Source organism: Triturus cristatus, chromosome 8, assembly GCF_964204655.1.
Source record: "Triturus cristatus chromosome 8, aTriCri1.1, whole genome shotgun sequence".
Taxonomy (NCBI): domain Eukaryota; kingdom Metazoa; phylum Chordata; class Amphibia; order Caudata; family Salamandridae; genus Triturus; species Triturus cristatus.
The window spans coordinates 1,608,523,266-1,608,549,860 of NC_140591.1; the positions used below are offsets into that span (position 1 = coordinate 1,608,523,266).

The 26,595-nt window shown below is 45.4% G+C and overlaps 1 pseudogene; it reads right to left on the minus strand.

The window, feature by feature from the left end:
- Positions 1-9,113: 9,113 nt before the first annotated feature.
- The window catches only part of LOC146806323 (pepsin A-like), a 151,593-nt pseudogene continuing 134,111 nt past the window's right edge, over positions 9,114-26,595 (minus strand).

Below are 26,595 nucleotides of genomic sequence, written 5' to 3' on the forward strand. Positions count from 1 at the left end.
GGTGTGTACTGGCGTGCGCCTCCGCTCTTGTGGAGGCAGCGGAACCTGCTTTTCAGTAGTCCAAACGTGCGCTCCACCACATTGCGTGTAGATTTATGTGCCACGTTGTATCGTCTCTCACTCTGGGTTGATGGGTGTAGGTAGGGAGTGAGGATGAATGACCGGCAGGCATATGCACTGTCGCCTAGGTGAGTAAATGGGAAACATCAGTCACATGCCTCTATACACTATGATTTGCAGGTTTCATGGGGCGTCACTGTTACTTACCTAGCAGGTATCCCTCTCCAAATTCTCCGGCAATCAGTCGTGTGTAGATCCCACTGTTCTGGAAGATGTAAGAGTCGTGGGTGCTCCCAGGAAACTTCGCTACAATATCAGTGATGATGTTCCCTGCATCACAGATTACCTGCACATTGATGGAGTGGGTGGACTTTCTGTTCCTGTAGATGTGCTCTGTGTCAGCTGGTGGGCAGATTGGGATGTGTGTGCCATCAATACAGCCAATGACATGGGGGAACTGTGCCATGTGATAAAAGTCAGTTTTTGTTTTCTGCAGTGCAGCCTGTGTGTTTGGGAAGCTGATGTAGTGGTGCATTCTCTGCATCATGGCATCCAGGAACTTCCTGAAGAAACGGGACAGGCAACTCTGGGATACACCGCCCACCGCAGCTATCACCCCCTGATAACTGCCGGATGCCAGTAGATGTAGGCTGCAGAGCACCTGCACATGTGGTGGTATGGCATGCGCCCTTCTTGTTGGCTGGTCCAGGAGTGGGTGCAGGTCCCTTATCAGGTCCATGATGGTTTGGGGGTGTAGCCTGTACCTTTCATGTAGCTCTCCATCAGTCAGTTGGAAGAGAGTGATGCGCTGTCTGTAGATGCGTTCCTCCAGTCTCCATATCCTCAGACCTGCTGCCTGTAGACGTAGGCGCCTTGCAATGACATACATAGCGGCCATGTTGTCCACGCTGTTGCATTTTGGGATTGCTTATATGGTCTGTTGATGGTTACCACCTGCTTTCACTCAGTGTTAATTACCGACTCTTAATTACCGATTTTCATGGATTTCTTCATTACCGAATTTACCTACATGTCATTTTCAGTTTTACCACTTCATATTTACCACTTCATATTTACCGATTCATATTTACCACTTCATATTTACCGATTCGGTAAATCTGTATTCGGAAATTATGAATCGGTATTTACCGCTTCATATTTACCGAAAACTGGTTTTTGGTCTCCTACATCTCACTTGTCTATATACCGGTCGGTAACGGCATATTTACCGAATTTCGGCCGTTACCGACCGGTATTAAGCTACCTACATGAGGCCCTCAGTCTCGTAAATTCTTCACATACATCAGTATTTAAAGAAGAATGGTTAAAGAAATCTCTATAACGTGAGCCATCACCTGCACATTTTCTATTCCATGTTAAAAGAATACACCAGTACAATTTAGTAAAACATGAACCTATATTATTCAACCGAGCATCTGCATCTAGTCTACACTCTTCTGCATGCTTTTACGATGCAGTAACTAATGGGAACATTTACCAGGAAGTGGGGGAGCGCAGCGTTAGCCTCTTTGACTTAGTGCGAAGCTCCGCCACTTCTGAATTCCAGGGCTGCACCATATTTACAACAATATGGTGTGGCCTGCGTTTCCCCCTGCACTGGCTCTAAATGTACCCGCCTAGTGCCAACGCAGGCAACCTTGCACCATACTGCAAGGGTCTCTGCGTTGCAGGAGAAGAATGTTTATGTGCAGGAAGGTGTCTCTTCGAGCACATAAACAAACTTTAAATGGCGTTTTGGAACTTCTATTTGTGCTGCTTGATGCAGCACACGTAGAAATGGCAAAATGTCTTTTTTTTCATGATTGTTTATGTGCAGGCAAGGACACCTTTCTGCACATTACCAATTAATGGTGTTTTGCTGTTTCTATGTGTGCGGCACAATGCAGCACACGTGGAAACAGTAAAAATTAGGAGAAATTAAACATTTCTCCTCCTTCCGCCAGGGTAAGACCAGGTTTTCCCTGGACTTAATTTTGGCAGTGCCCCACATTTACTTACCCTTGTGAATAGGGGGCGGCGTCAACATCAATGGGTGTTGCGGTGGAATGCCCAACCCAACACCTATTGCCCACCCCTTTCATGCTAAGTATAGTGTGAAAGGGGGCCAAATTTACAAGGCAGCAATTAAGGCGGGTTAAGTGGCCTAATGCTGCCTTGTAAATAAGGCGGTGCCCCTATCGCTGCCACAACATCAATAAAAAGGATGCGGTGGTGGCGGTAGGGGCTTATAAATATGCCCCTAAGTCTTTTCATGACCTATTTCTCAAGATTCTCTAATGTATATTGAGAATAATTTGTGCACATTTGTAATTTTCTCTCCAAAGGTGTCAACATTGGTTTTATGCATCTATTAAGGGATTCAGCAGTTTACCTGCTTCATCGGTTTTAAGTGAAACCCGGCTTCGAGTCAAATGAGTCCCTATATACAAGGTGGAGTGTTTGAGGCACGTGAATGCAGCAGGGGAGCTCCTGAAGCTGTGCTCCTAGGCCGAAGTGGGCTGCATGTCAAACTGTCAAGAGCATAAATATTGTCTAACAATAATAGTTTCCCCTAAAATATAATTTACAAATATATCACCCCGATTGGGTGTAGTTTTTTCTCTTATCAACTCCAATGGTGGTATATTTTTGAAAAAAATATTTAGAGCTCAATATTTCTGTATGAGATATTTTTACAGTAATTTATTATGTACATAGCAGATCTACCAGCAGGATAAGACAACCTCAATTGGTATCCGCCCAAAATGGGAGGGACACTAATATTGTGCGTTTTGTGTGTGGGCGAAGTCTTGGTGAACATTAAAAATAAAATCGGATTGGCGAGATTACTCATCACATTGAACGAGTAAGCCATAACAAACAAACTGGAGATTAATTCAAGAAAACCAAGACATTTATAATGGGCAAAAGAAATCAAGAAATGAAGATCTTGGCACCAACATGGTATCAAGTTGCGAAAGTAGCCGAGTTTAAATACTTGCCTGCCCTCTGATAATTGAGGCACATTCCAACCTCATTAACAGCTACTAGATCAAAAGCCTCTACTCTGGTGACAGTGACAGCCTTCCTTGACCTCTAGAGCTTACTACATCGAAAGCCTCTGCTCTGGTGACAGCCTTCCTCGACCTCTAGAGCTTACTGCATCAAAAGCCTCTGCTCTAAGGAGCAATAACAACCTTCCTCGACCTCTACAGCTTATTGGATCGAAAGCCTCTGCTCTAAGGAGCAGTGACAGCCTTCCTTGACCTCTACAGTTTACTGCATTGAAAGCCTCAGCTCTGGTGACAGCCTTCCTTGACCTCTACAGTTTACTGCATCGAAAGCCTCAGCTCTGGTGACAGCCTTCCTCGACCTCTACAGCTTACTGCATCGAAAGCCTCTGCTATGGTGACAGTGACGGCCTTCTTCGACCTCTGCAGCTTACTGCACTGAAAGCCTCTGGTCTGGTGACAGTGACAACTTTCCTCGACCTCTACAGCTTACTGCATCGAAAACCTCTGCTGTGGTGACAGTGACAGCCTTCCTTGAACTCTACAGCTTACTACATTGAAAGTCTCTAATCTGGAGACAGTGACAGTCTTCCTTGAACTCTACAGCTTACTACATTGAAAGTCTCTAATCTGGAGACAGTGACAGTCTTCCTTGAACTCTACAGCTTACTGCATTGAAAGCCTCAGCTCTGGTGACAGCCTTCCTCGACCTCTAGAGCTTACTGCATCAAAAGCCTCTGCTCTAAGGAGCAATAACAACCTTCCTCGACCTCTACAGCTTATTGGATCGAAAGCCTCCGCTTTGGTAACAGTGACCACCTTCCTCGACCTCTACAGCTTACTGCATCGAAAGCCTCTGCTCTGGTGACAGTGACAGCCTTCCTTGACCTCTACAGCTTACTGCATCGAAAGCCTCTGCTCTGGTGACAGTGACAGCCTTCCTTGAACTCTACAGCTTACTACATTGAAAGTCTCTAATCTGGAGACAGTGACAGCCTTCCTCGACCTCTACAGCTTACTGCATCGAAAGCCTCAGCTCTGGTGACAGTGACAGCCTTCCTTGACCTCTACAGTTTACTGCATCGAAAGCCTCCGCTTTGGTAAAAGTGACCACCTTCCTTCACCTCTACAGATTACTGCATCAAAAGCCTCTGCTCTGGTGACAGCCTTCCGCAACCTCTACAGCTTACTGCATCGAAAGCCTCTGCTCTGGTGACGGTGACAGCCTTCCTTGACCTCTACAGCTTAGTGCATCGAAAGCCTCAGCTCTGGTGACAGCCTTCCTCGACCTCTACAGCTTATTGGATCGAAAGCCTCTGCTCTAAGGAGCAGTGACAGCCTTCCTTGACCTCTACAGTTTACTGCATCGAAAGCCTCTGCTATGGTGACAGTGACGGCCTTCTTTGACCTCTGCAGCTTACTGCACTGAAAGCCTCTGGTCTGGTGACAGTGACAACTTTCCTCGACCTCTACAGCTTATTGGATCGAAAGCCTTCGCTTTGGTAACAGTGACCACCTTCCTCGACCTCTACAGCTTACTGCATCGAAAGCCTCTGCTCTGGTGACAGTGACAGCCTTCCTTGACCTCTACAGCTTACTGCATCGAAAGCCTCTGCTCTGGTGACAGTGACAGCCTTCCTTGAACTCTACAGCTTACTACATTGAAAGTCTCTAATCTGGAGACAGTGACAGCCTTCCTCGACCTCTACAGCTTACTGCATCGAAAGCCTCAGCTCTGGGGACAGTGACAGCCTTCCTTGACCTCTACAGTTTACTGCATCGAAAGCCTCCGCTTTGGTAACAGTGACCACCTTCCTTCACCCCTACAGATTACTGCATCAAAAGCCTCTGCTCTGGTGACAGCCTTCCGCAACCTCTACAGCTTACTGCATCGAAAGCCTCTGCTCTGGTGACGGTGACAGCCTTCCTTGACCTCTACAGCTTAGTGCATCGAAAGCCTCAGCTCTGGTGACAGCCTTCCTCGACCTCTACAGCTTATTGGATCGAAAGCCTCTGCTCTAAGGAGCAGTGACAGCCTTCCTTGACCTCTACAGTTTACTGCATCGAAAGCCTCTGCTATGGTGACAGTGACGGCCTTCTTCGACCTCTGCAGCTTACTGCACTGAAAGCCTCTGGTCTGGTGACAGTGACAACTTTCCTCGACCTCTACAGCTTACTGCATTGAAAACCTCTGCTGTGGTGACAGTGACAGCCTTCTGCAACCTCTACAGCTTACTGCATCGAAAGCCTCTGCTCTTGTGACAGTGACAGGCTTCCTTCGCCTCGGCGATATGGTGTCCTGATAAACAGATAATTGAGGCTAAATTGTTCCGTATTATCACAGAGGGCTGTGAAGGTCTTTGTAGAGACAAGCCAAACTTCTGGCACAATCACACTTCACCTGCCTGACAAGGGTCATCGTGAGAATGCGCATCAAACTGAGAGCCATTAGAAGACACATTAGATCATTTAACCTGCTCAGGATATAAACTCAAATGGAAAAGTGTCCCTTTGGAAGTACTTTGAGGAGTCATCAAAGATCTTCCAGGCAGGAAACTGTGGCTCCCCCAGTCCTCTGAAATACATTTAAAAGGTTTCTTACCAAAAGCATGCGGTCTGTTTCATATCATCAAGACAGAAATGAGCTATCGAATGAGCTGCCAAATCGTTGTTTGGCAAATTGAATAATATACTTCTGTTTAAAACAATCCTATTTGAAAACAATATGTTCAAAAGAATTGAAAATTACTTCATGACATATCTGTTTGGTTGATTGGAAGTGCCAGATTTATTTTCAACAACATAGTCTAAATCAAGGGCCAGTAGAACCTGTAGGCCATGTCATCAAACAGAGGAGACCACCCTTCATGTTGTTTGCATTCCCCAATCTTAGTAAAAGAGAGACAAGCCTTGCTGAGGCAGCCGTTTCTACAAACAGGACTTGGTTCAGGTAGACAAGTGATCAACTCTTTAAAAGCGAACACTACCAGCTTGAATATTCCTCTTGCAAAATTCCTGTATTTAACTGGAAAGAAACTGGAAGGTTCTATATAACGCCTCTCACTGGCTAAATCTGTTTTACCCAAATCAAAAATATTGCTTGTCATAACTTTGTAATATGTTGCTTTCAAGTTTTATATATCCATACCTGTTTTTCATTACGTCGCAGGAAAAAAATATATTTGATAATCTGAATTTTATTGCAATTTTTTGGCACTGTCCCCTTCCGTTGCCAAGCCTACTGTTGTGGGTGGCTTTCTTTGTTGAGTGCAAAGTGCAGGTCTGCAGAACAAACACTTAACGATGAAGGAACTCGAGAACGGAAAGGACCTCTCCTGTCTGAGGAAAAGGGCTGCTGGATGAGTCCAGCAAAGCAGAGCCAAGGTCAAACTCATCATGAAGTTGGGACTCTGGCTGCCTGCAACAGCTGATGATGGCAGCGTCATCCTCGGCACACAGCTGTAGCAGGCAGGGCAACCGCTGCTGTTCAGAGGAAACTATCATTGTCGGTAGGCAGCTTTGACAAGGGACACTCAGAAGTAGATGTGGAGCATGGACCATGGCCCAGCAGTGCTGGCAGTCAGGCAAAACCTTTTACATTGTGGTGGAAGGTTTTCAGCCACACCTTGGGATTGCCAGGCCATGACGATGGACACAAGATTCTAGTCCTTCAGGTGATTTAGAGGGGAACTGGGGTAAATGTAGTGGGATCATGTTGACATTCTTCCAGTCCTTGGCAGCTTGAGTGTCCTCTGCCAAGCAGCTTCCGAAAGTCCTCTCAAAGATGGAAAGTGTGGTGCACTCAGAGGAACGTCCATCAATTGCACTTCACTAGGCTTCAGTATAGCTTGAAAGTCTCCTTGGTTTCAGGCATCCAACGCCTCAAACACTGCCTGCTCATCATCCAGACCATGATGTCCAGTGCCTACGTGACTCTCAACCCAGCAACCACAGAATTCCTGGTGTTTGCCAAGAACAAGAAACAGTACCAACTAACTAAATGTCATGAACCTTAATGGCTTCGAACATCAGCTTCCACCAAATGCCAAGTCACTGGGAGTCAGTTACACGCTGCAGCATTTCTCATCCAGGGCCTGAAGAAATCTCCTCACATCACCTCCATCCTGATGGAACCCCATTATTTCCCCTTGTCAGCCTGCAACATCTTCAACACTAGCTGCATCATTTACAACGCCAACAGCCCTATTTATCTTGAAAACAAGCTCACCATCACGTTTTCTTCTTAGCACACGTGCAGCCATGACACTTTTACCGAGCAGACTAAGAAGTGTAAAAAGCAAAAACAAGACAGCAGGCCTTTTCCATCTATGCCACCTGGATCTGGATCAACGTCCCATTATTCATAAGGACGACTCTAAAGTTGAACCCATTTAGGAAAGAGTTGGAGGCTAACTGCTTCAAAGAACACTGCATCACAAAGCGTTAACTGTTGAGAACTCATCTTCCTCTCCTATCACTTGTCGATGTATGCTTGTCTTTAACCATGTCCGAATGGGTTTGCACTATAAAAGTACCACAGACATATATAGATTAGTACACATACATGCATATATTTCTACATACATGAGTACATAGATACATTCATACATACCTTTGGAAAAAAATCTATAAGTGAACCGGCCTGACGCCGAGAGTCAAGCTGGCTACCCTCAACCCGGCCCTGCCTGGATTTCAGGTTTGTCTCGCTGAAAGATCCAGAGCTCCAGACTTCCAGGAATTGACCTGGGTCTCGCCAAGAAGCAGTCCAACAATGTCACATTGAAATTGGCCAGCTGGAGGGGACCGTGCAATGTCACGAGAAAACCCTCCATAAAAGCCCGAAAGTAAAATTCAGACCGAGGACCCTCACTTAGTGTATCTGACCAGGGCTCCATCTAGGTCAGCCTCAAACTTTGACTCTGCACTGGTCAAGTGCAACCCGATGTGCCAAGTTGGCATTAAATGTTTTAAGCACTATAAAAGTTTTTAATCTTTAAAAAATCATATTTACTGTTCTCTATGTTGGAGTATTCCTGTATTGGAGTAATCTTAAAGATACAAATATTTCCTATTTTAATAAATTGGTGTAGGATTTTTATTGTGTGTTGTGTCTTACCTATTTAATGTATTGGTGTTTTTGAAGGATTTACATACCTGTCTCCAGAGTTAAGCCTGCCTGCTCGCAGCCAGCTACCAAGGGTTGAGCCAGGGGCTAACGTAATGAGACTTTGACTGGACCTTATATTGTGTTGGTTGGCTTATTGCTAGTGGTAGGTGCATACTTACCCCTACCACTAATTCACCTTCCAACAGTGGTACACAAAATTAACTTTTATAATGTAATTTAATGTTTTTTTACAGATCCCAAAGTGTTCATCAAACATGTCAGACTTAAGATGCCATCATTGCATATATAATACCTGGCCACTCTGTTATTTCCTATTTTCAAGATGCACTTGTTAATGTTAGAATTATTAAATCACTGCAAAAGTGAGAAGAAAATAAATCCACAACATGTTTGTGGTTAGAAAACTGGTTTTGTTGTCAACATAAGTGTTTTTAATTTAGATTTGGAATACAATGACCAGGATGCATTGCGTTCAGGTGTTCTAAAGTGATCTGCAGTTGAGGCGGCTTTAAAGATTGATTCACAAGGAGCACAACTGCCTTGGCCTGGACTGCAGGCGTGTTCTCCTACTAATGCTCTCTTTCCATGCCCTGGACTACAAGAAGCCAACAAGGCCTCACCTTGAGTCAACAGAAAGCCTGCTTGGCAGCCATCTTAGGAGGTGCATTGGTTGTCACATGCTTTCCCTCTCTACTATCATTTGTTCCACTACAGTGACCTTTATTCCACTTTCAATAGATATTCTATTAACAACCTCTTTTCACGTGAAGACAGCGTTTTTCTGTTGATTTATTCATCAATAGCTTTTTTTTCTGATTTAATCTATGTTGATTGTCCAATGTTTGTCAACCAGTCATGGGTTTTCCGCCCAGTCTCTCCCTGATGAATCTGGGAGATCTGAGGACGCCTCTTCTTCAGTTGCTGGAAGCCAGGCCAACGGCATTGTTTGCGCTGTCGAACACAACATAGTACTCTCTGATAAATATATCTCCGAGGACCCAGAAGCGAGTGTTGGAATGGATCTTCACGTTGCATTGTGTCTGTGGGAAGACAGAAAGTGGCCATTCAGTAAAGGTTGCGTGGTAATTGGATGCTTTTCTCTGGTTTACTCAATTTTAAGCATTTTTGGAATTGCATCCTTGGGATAAATATTTTAGATCAATGCTTCATCAATATGCACAGAGCCACATACTCGACTGAATCTTCGTGGATAGCTATTTCACTATATTGTCTTGTGTGAGACCTCTCTGGAGCCCATCAAAAGATAACAGGATCATGTCTTTCTGGTGGGCTATGTCTATTGTAATGTCTGAGCCCGCCAGAGAGGGATCAGCTTTGAACATCTCTAACACAGTTGCTGAAGAACAAAGGAGGCCACCTGAAGAACCACCTCAAATGTGTCAGCAGTGGGTTTAGGAGTGGAATAAACCCATTGATAAATACGGCCCCCGATGTACCGAGCACCCTCAAGTGGTGTCATGGAAGAGATGGAATGGGACCTTGATGACACAATTGTCACTATTTTTCATTTTCATTTAACAAAATGTAAATGAGCATCACATATATTCTAGTATGATTTTGGATTATGTGTGCCATAATTCATTACTTCACATAAATAATAATTCATAGTTAGTTAACGTAACTATAGTCACTGTAGGTTTGTATTTGAAAGGCTCATTTTAAATTAAATGCATTTCTGCTTGCTGGGCATATTCTGTTCTCTTGCTTCCAAGCCACGCTTCACATGTGTTCTTCTAAACTGTGATGTGATTGGTAGATTGTGTGTGTGAAGCTCATTGAACGTATCTTTTATTGAGCTGGTCAGAAACTCTTAGAACCTTCGTGTGAGACAACCAGTGGATATGAATGCTTCCTTGTGGGATATCTATAAAGCTGATGACGCTGAAAATCTTCCCTCATATGATTCATGAGAAGAGGGCGGACACGGAGAGTTTCACTTAATGTTTACTTTTGATTGGTTCTTTATCTTTGGGAACCGTAGGAGTGTCTACCTTGTTGAACTTCATGATTGAGTTGTTTATTTCTTGTTCTAGGTAGTTAAACCTGCTCCTGTCCACCTATGATGGTGATTGTCCCGATACCTTTAGAGACGTCACATCTTTGCTGCCACTCCACATGAAATAAGGGCTGGCATGAATTATATCCTTCTGTGTTCCTTTGGTACCTGTTACGGTTGGAAACATATGCTATTTTATACTATGCTGCTACAGTAATTGAGCCATTACTGGCTATATGACAAATATACCCACCAATACGAACTCTAGCAGATATCGGCTTTCTGGTGAAAGTCCAGTTAATGGTGTAAGTCCTGGTACTAAAAACAAGCCATTACTGGCTATATGACATATATACCATTACATGTATACCTGCTAATACCAATTATAACAGGTATTGTCATTCTGGTGAAAGTCCAGTTAATGATGAAAGTCCTGCTACTAAAAAATCTAGCTTGTCTAACATTGTTTGGGGATTTTTATTCACAGGGTACAAAAACATGTATTTTTCTTATAGGCAGGAACTTATCATGGTCTTCGCCTGATCTTCTAATCTCTATTGACCCCATTCCAAGCTCTGACAGGTGGACTCTTCCTGTGGTCACATAACTGGGACTTTCATCACATTGATACATATATATTTACCGCAGTACCCATAATACTTTGTGTATTCACTTATACCCACTTTTCAGTCTTACTTACCACAGGTGCCACCCAGCTTTCATATCAACACTGTTTTTGTATTTCTGACCAACTGCTGTCACGTCTAAATAAAGCAAATATTTTGGACGACTGACTCCCTTGTATGGTCCACAGATGAGACTATACAGATAGCCACATGGTATTTTTACCCTTATAATTTCACACTTATAACATTTGTCCTCATACTTTCCTTGCCCCTTTTTCTTTCACATTGCCCACACCTTTGACACTTCAAGAGCACTGAATATACAGCACCTGCTATTAGTAGAGTGTGATCTACATCTGCACATGAGACCATGGTTCTATGATACACAATCAATAATCCCCCTTTCTTTGGACTCATATCTAACTGTAAGGGGTTAATAATTTTATGTCGTTGCTTACGGTCATTATTAGACTATTAGTGGCTGTCCAGCTTTACTGGGCCACGTCCACGATGCCACGTTATCTTCTCAATCTGCAACAGTGGATGCAAGAACTCACCATTGACTTATGTTGGGTGGGCGCATGATCTTTCGAAGCTCTTGTAAGTCTTGTAATCTTTTTTTTAAATCCGAGAACCTTTAAAACTTCTCGCAGTGGAGTAACTTATTTGATTATTCCTCGGGTTCTATGTTAGACAACTACACTTTTTACCATGATTTCATATTTGCCTAGGTCAGTGCCTTTTCTCTCTTTTGTCCTACTGGGCATCTTTCATCTTTTTTGAATCACTGGGTGGATATTGGTGTTAATGGCCCTATTTAAACCTAATACTTCACGCTTTTTATAAACTCCGGTATCAGAACAATCACTATCTACCTTTACTTTTTGATGCTTTTAGGACTAACTAATCCTTGCCCACTATATATACTTTGGGCTTTATGATGGTGTTTACCATTTATTCTGATCCTTCAACTCATCTATTTCTCTTTTCGAGCACGGGCCGTATATAGCCTGTTCCTTTCCATGGCACCTTAATGGAGATGTAACTTGCTTTTAAACATGTCTAATATTTAGAAATATATTTGTCTGGTCATATGTTTGTAAACACCCACATCCTTGAAAAAGTCACCTTGTGATGAAACACGTGTCAACTTTTTTTTGCTGTTTCCAGTATGTATGTACAGATAATCACAGATTCTTACCTTCTGTCTACAATAAAGAACAAATCTAAAACTTCCACAAGAATCCTTACTCTATGAACTAAAAGCTCCTTTGGACTTCTACTGAGTACTTTGGTATCTTTTTTCATATTCTCTTGAGACATGATGCTTCCTTTATTTCTGCTCATAGAGTTAATCTCTCTAGAAAAACACTTTCTTTTGGAAGGGTTTATTTTGCTGATACCTGTTTTTTAACCATTTCCAACTCCACTTCTGAAACCTTAGTTTAGGATTAGGGAGTCTCCCTTCAGGGGAACTGAAACTTTTATGATGTGCCTTCAATAATCTTTACATAACGTGGATTTGTATTTTCTGTTGTGATATCTTAGATTACATTGACGTCTGCTTTAACCAGGTGATTATTCATTTAAGGCTGATTTGACTGATTTCAGCTTGTAAGTTTTTAATCTGCTAGTAAACATTCATGGTTTGAAAATTCAAAACTATCATTCTTGTGGGGCAAAACATGCTTTGCTGCTATTGGACATGCTACTGAACTGTTGACGCTAAGCCTCAATTAGAGTAAAAGATTCATCACCTGGCTACAGCGGAGACTTGAGATTTGCACTAAGCCTTTGCGCTCTGCAAACGCCATTCTCATCTGCTCCATCAGCTTCACAGAAATAGACATCCGGGGGTTATTGGGCAGAAAGGAGTTCACATGAACGATCATAGAAGAAAGCAGAACTTATTCCTTATGAATGGTTTTTCACTTTCCAGAGTTAAAATTGCCAACTGGTCCTTTTTAGAAACACGTCGCAGAAAGATCAGGATTTATAAGCCCTCAGTGGCATATGTACAGGCACTGGCGATAACTATTGCAAACGCTAGTTAGCGGCAGTATTTTTATCTCCGCTTCCTGCTGAAAACTATCGCCATGTTAGCAGCGTATTAACAAGACGTCACTACATGGCGATAGCATCAGGGATCACGTTGAAAACTGGCGCTAACATTAGCGCGATGGCGATAGGAATTCCGGTGTAAGCGGGGAAAAACTACCGATAGGCCCATTAGCAGCAAAAAAAAACTCACGTTAGTCAGCCCAACGTGAGTTTTTTTGGACTCTAATGCAAAACATTGCCTATCAGTCAACCTCCAATAGAAAATAGACATAAAAACGAATAAATTGCAGAATGGGGCAGCCAGGGCCAAGTGCAGCACACATCAACAACCTCTGCAAGCAACCCAACATCCAGGATGACCAGGATGAGAGCCAGGATGCCTTGCTGGACCTGCGTGGAGCCTGGATACCTTGCTGGACCTGTGTGAAGCCTGGATGCCTCGCTGTACCTGCGTCTGGAGTCTGGATGCCTCGCTGTACCTGCGTCTGGAGCCTGGATGCCTCGCTGGACCTGCATCTGGCGTCTGGGTGCCTCACTGGTCCTGCGTCTGGAGCCTGCATGCCTCACTGGTCCTGCATCTGGAGCCTGGATGCCTCGCTGGACCTGCGTTTGGAGCCTGCATGCCTCGCTGGACCTGCGTCGGCAGCCTTGAGTGGGATGCGGAGGAGCTGTGGAGTCGATGAGCCATGTCGGTAGACATTGAGGCACTAAATCACCCGTACCTGGTGGTGAAGTCTGGCTGGTCGCATGGAGACACATTGCTGTCCTGTGTGAGAAGACCGCCTTACACCCCTTGGAGCTGTGAATGGTAGAGGCGCCCCTGCGCACCAATGTAGGGGGGATGTATGACGTTACAATGCGTGCTGTTACAACGAAACTGTTACAACGCAAGTGGATTTACAACACATGCCATTACAACACAAGTCTTTACATCGACTTGCGCTAGATGGCGTGCTAACATTAGAAAAGTGTAATTTACTATTCCAATTCCAGTCCACTTAACAGTAGGGAAGGTGTTGGGATAGTAAACTACACTATTTGTAATGTTAGCACGCCATCTAGCGCAAGTCGATGTAAAGACTTGCGTTGTAATGGCATGCGTTGTAAATCCACTTGCGTTGTAACAGTATTGTTGTAATGGCAGTGCGTTGTAAAAGTTGCGTTGTAAAGGTTGTTCCCCATGTAGAGGGGTCTGCATCGCATACTACAATCCACCACTACACCGGGGTGCACGGAGGGGATTACCAAGGGTGGGTGTTGGGCTGGCCGGACGCCGTGGAGGGTGAGGCCCCTGAGCTGCGCAGAACTTGTGTGGCGGGAGCGCTGCAACTTCACGCCTAAGGGGATCCTGTAGCATCAACAGCATCGGGAGGTTCAACAGCGGACTTGGCGGTGACTGCTGTACCCACGCTTGTGAAATCCCACCTGACTAAGGCTCCTGCTAACAGAGTAACAGATTCGGAGAGAGTGCAGAGGATTGCGCCACGGTGTCAATGTCCAGGTAAGGAGAAAGTGGAACGCATAGCGCAGGACGCCTAGCGGTGGAGTCACCCAGGCCTAGCACACGTAGATGATGCACTCCCAGTGCCGACTCATCTGCTATGGTGGAAGAGCGCCGCCCTACTGCTTACAGGCAGTGCATAGGAGAAACAATCATTACATAATGATAATTTACTGATGTAATCGTTCCATGTATCCTTTGCATTGGGACTTCTCCAAGCACGGAGCAGGGCATCGGTGGATTGGCATGTCCACTCAAGTGTGCAATGACTGTTTGGTCGGCCCACTCAGGCCGCCCAAAATAGTCATGCTCATTTCCCTGTTCGAAATGCAGGCTGCATTACAGGCTGCATGGAGAACATTCCCACCCCTCCAGCCCCTGGCTGAATGCCGTGTCCCGTTGCCAATTACCAATCCCGGCCGCATCGCAGCTTTGTGATTGGCTCAGGGGAGGGAGCCTGGCTGCCTATTTCCTGTTCCTGGAAGCAGACGCAGGAGAGCATGAGCTACGAAGACACAGGACCCGGCTTCAAAGTAAGACTTTGCTCATTAAAATATTTACAACACCTGCTCACACACCGCCGCGTCCACACCCATCCAGTGTTCTTTGCGGTGTTTACCACCTCCCAGCTGTCCAGCCCCCCAGCACTTCCCAATGGCGGCCGCTGTGCACCCATGCGCAGCGGGAGTACCACTCGTGTGCCAAAGGTACATACGTAGTTACGACGCATGCCATTACATCGCATTCTATTCCAAAGCATACTAAGACTAGGCACATTGCAACAGTAGGAAAAGGTGTTGTGCATAGCGGAGACATAAACATTACTATTTCAGTGAGTGCTACCCAAAAAACTAACCTTTGCACCCCAAACCAAACTGTGAACCCTAAAATTCCTTTTTGAGCCCCCCACAACACACCCTAAAAATCACATTTGACTCAAATGCACACCTGCATTTTCATGATTGACCCAAAAACCCCAATTTTCCAATATTACCCGAGAATACACCCCATATTTCAAATCCGACATCCGAAAGCCAAACCCACCTGAGAAACTTAAAATTACCCCAATACTGACCTGACAATGCATTGTAATTGAATGCGATGTTAAGGCACCTGTGTTGTCGGAGTTGCGTTGGTAACCATGTAATGCCTGCATTGTACTAGACGTCTCCAGTGCCAAAGGCAAGCCAAAGGCAAGCCAAAGGCAAGCCTGTCTGTGTCCGTCTGCCCCTGGACCATGCTCAGCACCAAGGACCCTTTCTCTTGGACACTCCACCGCTACGACGCCAGCACCCTCCTCGCCATCAAACCTGGAAACCACCTCGACTGTCAAGACAAACCCCTGCTCTGGCTCGGACATTGCCATCGCCATCACTGACGGCTGAAGTATCACCCGCAAGGACCACCCCGACCATCCAGGAGCAGGCATTGCCATCACCTACAGAAGCACACTCTGACTGACCACTCACTCTAATGACCCAACGGCGACCATGGACCACCTTAACTCCCAGATCCGGACCAACCCCATGCACATCCTCTGCGGCACCCTCATGTGCAGGCTTCCCGGGCCATGGCCCCCATTCTCCGATACCATTGTATACCTCATTGCACTCCAGGCTCTCCCATCCACTGACAACATCCTACTCGATGAACTCAAGTTCCACCTGGACAACCCCAGTGACCAGAACACCACCCCTTCCTGGGGAAGGTCCCCTACCTCAGACGCAAGCAAAAAGTCACCGCAACAAGTCACATAGCAGGACACAAGGTTGAGCAGGTCACCACCGCCAGCGGGAACTTCAGCTACAGCCACAACACCGGACTCTCCTGGACCGACCCTCATTTTATACATCACGTCTTCACCTTGCCCACCGGACGCCAGCGCCATCATCGCCGGCCCTCACAGCTGGATCAAGGCCACCGAAGAACATCTCATCAACTCCCCCCACAGCACCACTCTGCCAACGCTTGCAAACGATGACACTGCAGCGCGCAACCGCCACCGATGGATCTCCAACTGTGCCGACACCGGGCACCCGTCAAAAACGGCACTGTGCCAGTACCTTCCACCTGCCTGATGGCAGGCGTGAGGCTGACACAGTGCCACAGGAATAGGCTGGCCCCTATGTAATGCTGCACTTGCGTTATGGTTGTGACACGACTGCAGAAATGAGTGACTTTAGTGCCGACAGATACGTCAGAATTCCAGACGTATCTGTCATTACTTGCGTCATGGAGCACTGTCCAGTGAATACAGTGCATCCATGGAGTCGCAAGAAGGGCGTAGTAAGAAGTGTTCCAACGCTATTTTCTGGTATTAAGTCCCAGCTGCTAATGGCCTTTAGCGGCTGTTTTTTAACATATCACGGGTCCGAGCGATCATTGTAAATATCAAGAAGTGGGGTTAGCGAGCGTTCTTACACGGGAACACCTACCTTGCATGTCATTTGCGATAGTTATCGCTAACATGGGTTGCGATGCGGAAAGCAGCAGGTTTCGCCTGAAAGCTGTCGCTTATGGCTGTTATCGACAGCTTGTTAATAGGGCAATACAAATATTGCCGCATTAGTGGCAGAAAAGTGCCGCTTTCGTGGCATTAACTCATTGTACTTATGCCCCTCAGTGTGCCATTGACTTGCAGTACGTCACCAGCATATCATACTGTTCAATTGTGTAAAGAAAAGTAGTAGTGTTTATTTGGTAGTAATAGTTAAATAGAAATGTAGGTCTGTAATCCTTTTGTCATTGGGGGATATTTACTATAAAATGTTGGTGCACTGTGTTTACTCCAAAATTGCTAACGCCACACTTTGACATTTTTTAAATGCAGTGATGCATGCCGTATTTACAAAAATTAGGTTCACCCCTGCGTGTCCCCTAGAGATGTTGCAAGGGTGCCTGCGCTGCAGGGGTGATTGTTTATGTGCAGAAAGAGACACCTTCCTGCTCATAAACAATCTTTATAGGCGACTTGCTGTTTCTATGTGTGCTGCTGAATGCAGCATACATAGAAAGAGCAAAATAGGAGAAGAAATTAATAATTGCTCCTCGTATCACCATCCTAAGACCAGGATTTACCTGGCCTTAGTTTTTGGCGCTGCCTCATCCTTGTAAATATGGGGCAGCATCAAAAAACAATGGTTGTTGCAGTGGAATGCCCACAGCAACACCCATTGCCCGCCCCTTTGCCGCAGCGGACTGCTGCGGAAAGGGGCATATTTACAATGTGGCGTTCAGCTACGTTAAAGTGGCTTAACGCTACGTTGAAAAATATGGGGTACGGAGCAACGCCACCGGAGCATCAGAAAAGCGACGCTCCAATGGCATTAGGGGCTTGTAAATATGCTGCAATGTGTCTTCAGTAGAGGTCATGAAAAGCCTTCAGGAAGGTTCACACATCTGCCAACCACTGACACTTGTCACACAGTGTCAATGTTATTGACAAATAAACACTTTTTTGCCTCCTCTGAAGTGAGCCCGCCCTTAATGGTTCTGAAGAAATTTGGAAACACCCAGAGATAGTTAAATGTGCTAAATTGCTGCTAAATTAGGTGCAGATCCATCAAACTGGGCTAATGCTATCAGTAAATCGAAAATGTATTAACCCCCTTTAATTTTGTCCCCCCCCCACCCTGTGCCATGGACATGCACAAAACCTGAATTACCCACAGTGGGTGTCACTTGTTAACCGCCTGCGGCATTTGTTGCAGATTCCTCAAAAATACTAAGGACAGAAACAAATGAAGATATTATTGGCCCCTCCTGAGCTCTGCTCCCACCTTGATGGATTGGCACAAAGCTTGGCATACCAGTAGGAAACCAATCCTTCTCAGCTTCTGACCAATAACGTGCACATTCATCCCACAGGGCCAGATGTATTAGCAAATGGGCACAATTTTGCATTCCCTTTTTAACTTTCTCCATTTCATGATTCTGCACAAATTAAAAAATGACAAACGAAACATGAACTAATCGTAATATTTGCGAAATGTCATGCATATTCATGAAGAAAATTAATAAAGCCCACCCGGCAACTTTTTCAAAATGCTAATATCTCGAAAACTATTGCCACTGGCCACAAAGGCATGCTCCCTGACTAAAGTTCTACTGCATGCCACATTTAGCATAAATCTATGGAGAAGTTTTTGCTGCAGCTGCTAGCACATTTTCGAGTGGCAGCTAAGAGGGGAACTATGGGGCATATTTACAACGAGGCGATACAAAATTATCGCTGCTTTAGCGGCCGTTTTCGACCGAAAAGCAGCGATAAGTGTATCGCTATAGTAGCAAGGTCACGCTAACGCGTGAAAGCTTGCTTTAGCATGGGGATTTCTAACGCCCAGCTTTGCATCTCTAATGAGATGCAAAGTGGGCGTTCCTGACCTGACATGATAGGAGAAATGTCGCTAAGCGACATTTCTCCTATCATCAAGCCCCACGCTATGAAGCATAGCATCAGGAAAAGTAGCGATAACACCTGTTATCGCTACTTTCCTAACACCTGCTTCAGGACTGACTTAGCCATGATATCCTATAGAAGGAGGATATCATGGCTAAATTTGTGAGTCCCTATCAACAAGCTAACGTGAGATTATCTCACGTTAGCCAGTTAGCGCTAGGATTTTTATCGCTGATGAGATAAGCGTTGCTAATAGCACGTTATCTCAGCGATAAAAATCGGCGCTAGTCGGCGATAATTATCCGAGCGCTAAATGCGCTCAGCGATAATTATCACCGGTTGTTGATATGCCCCATAATCCTTCTGACCCATGCCCTCTTAACTTTTTCTTCTTCCTGGAAGTGAAGAAAAAATCACTCTTTCACTATATTTTCCGCTAAGTTTCTTTCAACCTGTCCACGAACATTGCATAGGGTTATAAACAAACAGGTTATCATTTGGGGAAGATTCATGACCTATCAAAGAAATAATTTAGACCAGGGCTTATCCCCTGGTACCTTTGGTACAAAGCAGACAGGCTTAATTCAGGAAGATATGTCAAGTATTAAAAAGAGTAAACCATTTGCAAAGCCAAAACACATCACAATAATAAAATCCCACAACCAAATCCTAAAACTTTATGAAAAGGTAAAATAAATATGACAGCAAAACACCAAACATCCAATATAGGGGGAAGAGTTAAAGCTTGATGGCAAAAATTGCCAGGAAAAATTAAAGCGCCAACCAGAAATCACTCTTTGTAGTTGACTGAAAGCTAGTGCGCAACTTCAGGCTGACAGCAATGGGATGGATGTCGGATACACCAGGAGGGTTGTTCCAGTCAAAGATTTTACCTTCTAACTTAGTTTCCTTTATAAAAAGCGAAATCCTATAGCAGGGCTGTATTGGTTGAAATAGTTTCAGGGCCCCACTGAAGCCACTTGTTTTGGTGGGAAAAGGACAGAACGGGAAAATTCAACTTTCAAAGCCACAGAAGCCTACTCATCGGACTGACACGTGTTGCATCTTTGCCAGATCCACATGTTTAACTTTACACTTTGTGTCATTTTTTGACCTCCAAATTTTCCAAAATCATTGTGAGTTCTGGCTGAAGCGCCAGAGGACTTGGAAATCTAAAATTGTTCTTAGTCTCCACTTTGAAGACATTCTTGTACAATTTCTCTTTGCCACTTCTAAAGCTTACAGGATCACAGGGACCACACCTGAGGACCGGGACACACTTAAGCAAAGGCCACCAGTAAGGTCCAGTCCAGTTTCAGTTCTAACTGGTCCACTAGTCACTCCACGAAAAGACCTCTTGCATATTTTTATGTCCCTGTAACCTTACAGGAGGGCAGCCAACTGGCCCTTGGAGTTCACTTTAAAGTCTTTGGTTCATGTGGGAGCAGATCTAGCAGCACAAGTCTCAACACAAGATACAGACCGCAGGTCCAGTCTCTTGTGTTCTGCCACAGGTCAGGGAACATTTCTGCAGAGCTGGGATAAGGTGCTACTTGTGATCAGTTCACTAGCCAGTAGGTAGGGGTTACTCCTGGTCACTCCTTGACCAATGAGCTATGCACTCCAAATCAGAAACCTTCCTACATTTGTAGCGCATCCTGTTTGCCTCACTACAAACTGTACCACAGTGTACCATTTTCAATAAAATCCAACATAGCAAAGTCTTTCTGCCCCTAAAGGGAGCTTGTGGCACGCAGAGGGGTGTGCTTAAAGTAATTAGCAGTCCCCTCCCACACAACCACTCCAAACTCATACTGAGGCCTAACTGCCTCCTCCACTGAATCTAATGCCAGGAGGCTAACATGTATACTGGGATCAAAAGCCCTTTCTTTTTCATGATTCCCTTATCACTAAGTTGTAAAAGAACAGGTCTCACATAGGTTGATTTTGAGTTAATGAAGCAAAGAAGGGCTCACCAGCCAGTTGCAGGAAGACCAATTGTATTTAGCATGTAGTGGCTTCATGTAGGAAAAGAGTAACCATTTAAAACTTCCCTTTTCCATATAGTTATCAAAATGCAATGCTATCCTTGAATTTAATTTTGAATAAATATTGAAAACAGTGGTGAAGCCACCTCTGAAGCTTATTTCAAAACAAAGATATTAGATTAACACAATAATTGCATTTTAGCTTTTTCTTCATAGACCCAACTGCCATTCTAACAGTAAAAATAGCTTTTGGAGGCTGGTCACTGTAGGGAGTCAGTAACTTTTTACATGTTCCACTTTTAAATACCAGCCCACCATGTCTGGCTATCTGGCCTGCTTGGGGAAACTTAAATAATATTGAAAAGTAGGCATTCCCCCCTTTCAAAAATATTATTTTCATAGGTTGCCTGCAGGGTTAAAAACGTTAAAGGTTAAAAAGAGTTGAGCTAAACTTGTATGCCTGAAGCCATGTTTTCCTTCTCAGCCCGGTGAATGGCACAACAGGAGATACTGTCAACAGTTAACTTTCTACACCATTTGCGCATATTCTTCCACCATGTACAATCGCCTTACTGGAAAGTTAAAAATGACACTTGGGAACTAACCAATTTTAACCATATTTTAGGGGTCAGAGTTCAATAAGGGTGATCACAAAAAGGTGTCACTTTCTCCCAGGGGTATGTTAGGGCATTCTTACCAGACACTGAATTATTTAACTTTTAATTTGTTGCAAAACATGTATTTTAGACCTGGCACCATTGGCGTGTGTCACCTTTCCATTTTTTGCTGTTGCCTCTGATGTTTTTGCTGGTTTTAGATACTTTGGGCACTGTTTCACTGCTATTCAGTGCCACAGTGCAAGTGCTCCCTGTGTTAAATTGATGTATGTATTAGTGACTCCATGATTGGTTTATTTGGTTTACCTCTCAGACCCCAGTACAGTGCACTGCGTGTGCTCAGGGCGTGTAAATCAAATGCTGCTGGTGCGCTTGCAGCACTGATTGTGCCACCCACCGGAGCAGCTTGTAAAGTGTGTTTCAGGCCTGCCATTGCAGAGCCTGTGTGCAGTCTGGTACTGCCATGTTGACCTGGCAAGTGCACACACTTGCCAAGTCCCCAACCTTCCCTTTTCCATATATCAGACACCCCTAAGGTAGGCCAAAGGGCAGGGTGCCTTGTAGGCAAAAGGTAGGACAAGCCCTGATGTGTGTGGCATGTCCTAATACTGAATTACAGCCATTTTCGTATTTCACTATTGCAAGGCTATCTGCTCCCATAGGCCAGAATGGGCAGTTTGATTATAACACCTTATAATCATAACTGACCCAGGGAACATGGTAGAAAAACGAATTTAGTATGCCTGAACTCAGAATGATAAAATACACCTTTTAATGAAGTTGGTTTTAACATTCTGTGTTTGAAAATACCACTTTTAGAAAGTAGGTATTTTCTTGCCATTCTCAAGCCCGCCTCTGCTAGGTTGTGTATTCCATGTCTGGTTTCTGAGTGACAGGAGCTGGCGGGCTCCAGGAGACAGTGTGAGTCAGTACAAGGCTGAATAGACCTATCTGCATGAGGAGTGGTGGAACGAGTAGCACCTGGGCCTGAATACGGCTGTGCCTACCTTCCACAATGCTGGCTCCACCTCCTGTGGTGTGTCTGAGGACTCTGGCCCACACTGACAAAGGAAGAAGGTGTACACTGACAGGATGCACCCAGAACTGGTTTGGACTAGGTAGAGACCCTCCCTGCCTTCTGAGACAAAGGATTTTGGTGTATAAAAGGAGGGACCCACACCCCAGAAATGTAGATCACTTCTGGGAATCAAGACGACCCTTTGCTGAGGAGAAGAACCAGGAAGCTGAAGGAGGAGACTACCCCTGTGCTGTGTGTTTGGGGGTTGGCCTGCAGTGGTTGCTTCATTGCCAAAGAAAGGAAAAGAGGACTGAGTGTGCTTTTCATCAACTTGAAGAAGAATCTCCAAGGGCTCCTGCCTGAAGTCTCAGGGATACAAGACTTCACCAACCAGCTCCCCCCTGAATTCCCTTGCTGGGAATTGAAGTGCCTGCTGTTGTGCTGGGCCTTCTGAGAGACTGCGTGTCGCTGGAAGCTAGGAGCACGACTCAACGACTAGGAGCGTGTCGCCGCAGCAGCAGTTTTCGTCACATCGCCAAGGAAGCGTGCCGCCGCTGCTGCCATCGCCTCACCAAAGCGCGACGCATCACCGGAGAAGCGTGCCGCCGCCGCAGATGTCACCGTCACATTACCGGAGAAGCGTGTCACAGGGCCTGTCGCGGCTCAGAAGATCATTGTGTCGCCGCACGGCCGTTGGGCGTGCATGCATCGCATCAACATTGTCGCATCATAACCAAGACGCCATATTGTCGCATCGCACCGGAGAGAAGTATCACATTAAGGCGCCATCTTGACGCATTGTGCCGGAGAGCAGGAAGAAACCGACATATCACCTCCCCGCACAGTAAGGAAGCGAGCATCAAGTCCCCTGCACAGCAGTAAGGAACCAACGCATCCACTCCCCTGAGTGTAAGGAACCAACGCATCACCTTCCCTGCAACCCTTTTGTTTGCTTTGCGTTACGCATCCAAGTACTTTGAGAGTAAAGTTTTGCATTTACAATCTTGAAAGAACTGAGCTATTTCCTTCCATTTTAAAGTCTATTTTTGAGTACAGTATTGTGGATTTTTGTCGTTTGGTCTTGTGTTAAGTCAATATAAAAATACTTATTTTTATAATACAACCTGTGTGGTGTCCATCAGTAGTGTTGTCAGTGTATTACTGTATGTGTTCACAAATGCTTTACACACTGCCTCTGAGATAAGCCTGCTTGGTCATGCCAAGCTACCAAGGGGGTGAGCAGGGGTTATTTTAGGAGTGTAGCCCCGTACCCTTACTAGACACAAGGGTCCCTATTTGGTCCAAGGTACCTACCTCTGCCAACTAGAGACCCCCAAATCTAACAGCATATTATAAAAGAGCACTATTTAGCCCCCTTTTAATAGAATATTTTTGGTGGGAAAACAACCCAAAGTCTCTCTGGCATAGGAAGCTCACTCATTCAATGTAAAGCATCACATCTTTTCTAATGGTGGGCATAACTCTTGTAATTCTGTGCAGTGGAATCACGTGGGATTACACCAAAATTCAGAAAGATTATGTGAAATTACGGAAGAAGAGTTATTCTGCACTTAGTGCTATTCTGTTAGTGCAGAAATGCCTCATCGCTACCAAAACAGACTTGAGGATGCATTGTGCGCTAAGAAATAGTGGTAAATGCAATAGAATATGAAAAACAAGCAGGTGCTTACTGAATATACTTTCACAGTAGGATTTTCCCCCAAATTACTCTTAATTGTGTGAGGTGTAATTATGTTATTATCAGTGTTAAATACTAATGCATAATTACCAAAATTACTTTGATTACTCCGGCGTAATTGAAATTACACCAAGACATTTTCCTTTTGCACTTCCACACTCACAAGACTCCACTGCTTATAATTTCTAGTCATTTAACACCGGCCATTAAATAATGAATACGAGAGTTAATGGCCCTAAAAACACATTGTTGTGTTTCCCAGTTTAAGGATCATATTATCTAAGCAAACTGTAACTAGAGCAACAAGTATATTTAGGTGATAGAGAGAAGCCTCACTGCATGGCTACTACCATGTCCCAGCCCTAGGTTGTTCCATCCAGGAGGTTTGAACTTTAAGGATCTTACAAGCACTGACAAGACAGCGCTCTCTGGGAGGACTCTTACCTCACTGATGTAGGAGCTGGCCGGCACAGAATAGTCCACACCACTGATAGTGAAGACGATGTCTGGCAGAGAGCTGATGGAGCTGCAGTCAACCTCATACTAAAGTGAATGAAAAAGACACGGTGTGTTAGGGTCATCGATCAGCCAAGGTCCAAATGCTAATAAAGTCCAATGTGAGGGCAAACATGTTAGAGTGTATGTGAGAAGTTGGCCTGGTATATGCTGTTCACTAATTAAAGTGACCACCTTGTACCATGCCAAGCAACCCTTATGGTGTAAGTCAACCTTTTCGGACCAGCTGCCCTAGTAGTAGCGTGGGCTAAGCAGTCTTTCAGGCTAAACTCGTTTTGGCATGTTAAGCAAGCTGTTTTACTATATGCAATCCCCCTTTATACCAATGAAAGGACACCACACAGATATATATTCAAAATATATATGTATTTATTACTCAAAGTATCCCCTAGACTCTTTATGAGCACAGGAGCACAAATCGTTAAACAAGAAAGTATCACAATATACGTAAGTTGCACTTTATATGGATAGGCCCTGGTGGCCACTCAAACCATATACTAAAATAGTGGTATAAGTACCACGAACAGGAAAGGGAGAAGGCCTAGGGCCTCTAGAATCGCTGGGCCTACCAGGAGCTAACTTTAGTTAGTGACCAGGAGGTCCACGGGTCGCGTGTGCAGTGAGGAAAGTTACACGCGGGCGCCCATAGGTTTTCAATGGGTGTGTAATTGTTCAAAGGTTACTGCTAGAAGGGTCTTCCGGTTGGACTACAAATTCAAGACTTCAAACCTAGACACTAGAGATGTTACTCTACACTTGTGCACCGGAGTGCCAGCTTTACCTCACCCACAGGAAGCGGGTGCATAGGGCTCGATGTGCGTCGGGTTTCGTCTATCTGTTCAATGGAGCCTGACGACAAAGATGCTGCAGGCGGTCTGTCCAGAAGAGATGAGGTGGATCCAAGGATGGATCGGAAGTGTAGAAGACCTGAAAGCAGAGGGGACAATGTTCACAGTCACTAGCCAGTGACCGGCGTGGCACCAGGCAGGTACCAGGCGATGTCGGGTGCAAACAGGTGAAGAGGTGCAGCTTGTCTCCACAGCCACGTGGTCCCTGAAGGTCGACGACGTCCAGGAGTCAGTTCACGAGCTGTCCCACGCAGGCTCTCGCTGTCGGCGGTGTCGGCGACTCAGAAGAAGCAAACAAGCCTTGGCAAAAGCAGGAGTCGCAGGAAGTGAAGAAAGCTCTTAGCTCTGACCAGCAAGGTCAGAGGGGCTGCTCCTTTGGAGGGAAGCAGGGGCCAGTCTGGAGCAACCAGACCAGCGTCGTAGTTTTTCAAGATGGTCGCCAAGATGGCCACTAGCTAACGGACCAGTGACCGGTTAGGCGCGTCGAGTCGCGAAGTGCAGAGGGGCCCCACGCAGATCGTGGAGATGCTGGAGGGCTCACCTTTGATGCAGATGCTGCTCGGATGTTGGGCTTCTCAGGACCCAAAGCACAACTCGGAGGGAGCCTCTGTTGTCGCGCTTGCAGCTTGTCGAGTGTCTTCCAAGATGGATCAAGCGGTGAGAGGTCTGGAGGTCCAGTTCTTGTCGGTCTCTGGGCTCGGGCTCCGGCGGGAGGCGGCGGCAAAGCAGACGTCGATTCGCTGGGTGGTGCTTGCGTTAGCAAGATGGTCACTCCCTGACCATAGGGGAGATTTTACTTCAGTCTTCTGTGCAGCAGAACGTCGAAGTTCCCGTCTTCTTCTTAGTTGCAAGTTGATTCCAGGATGTCTAAAGTCTTTGGACACAGCTCCTACCTTTAAGCGGATTCTAGGGGCCGGACTACCTGCTAGGTCCCTCCCTAAGGGTGGGACCAGGAAGGGGGGCGGCTATACCCCCAATCCTTTGTCCAGCTCTCCCCAGGTCTGGGGCTGGTGTCCCCAGGACCGGATTGAACTGGCATATGCACCGAGGCTCCTTGTGAGCCTCAGGCATGTCTGTTTCTTTTCAAGCCCTACCTGACCAATACA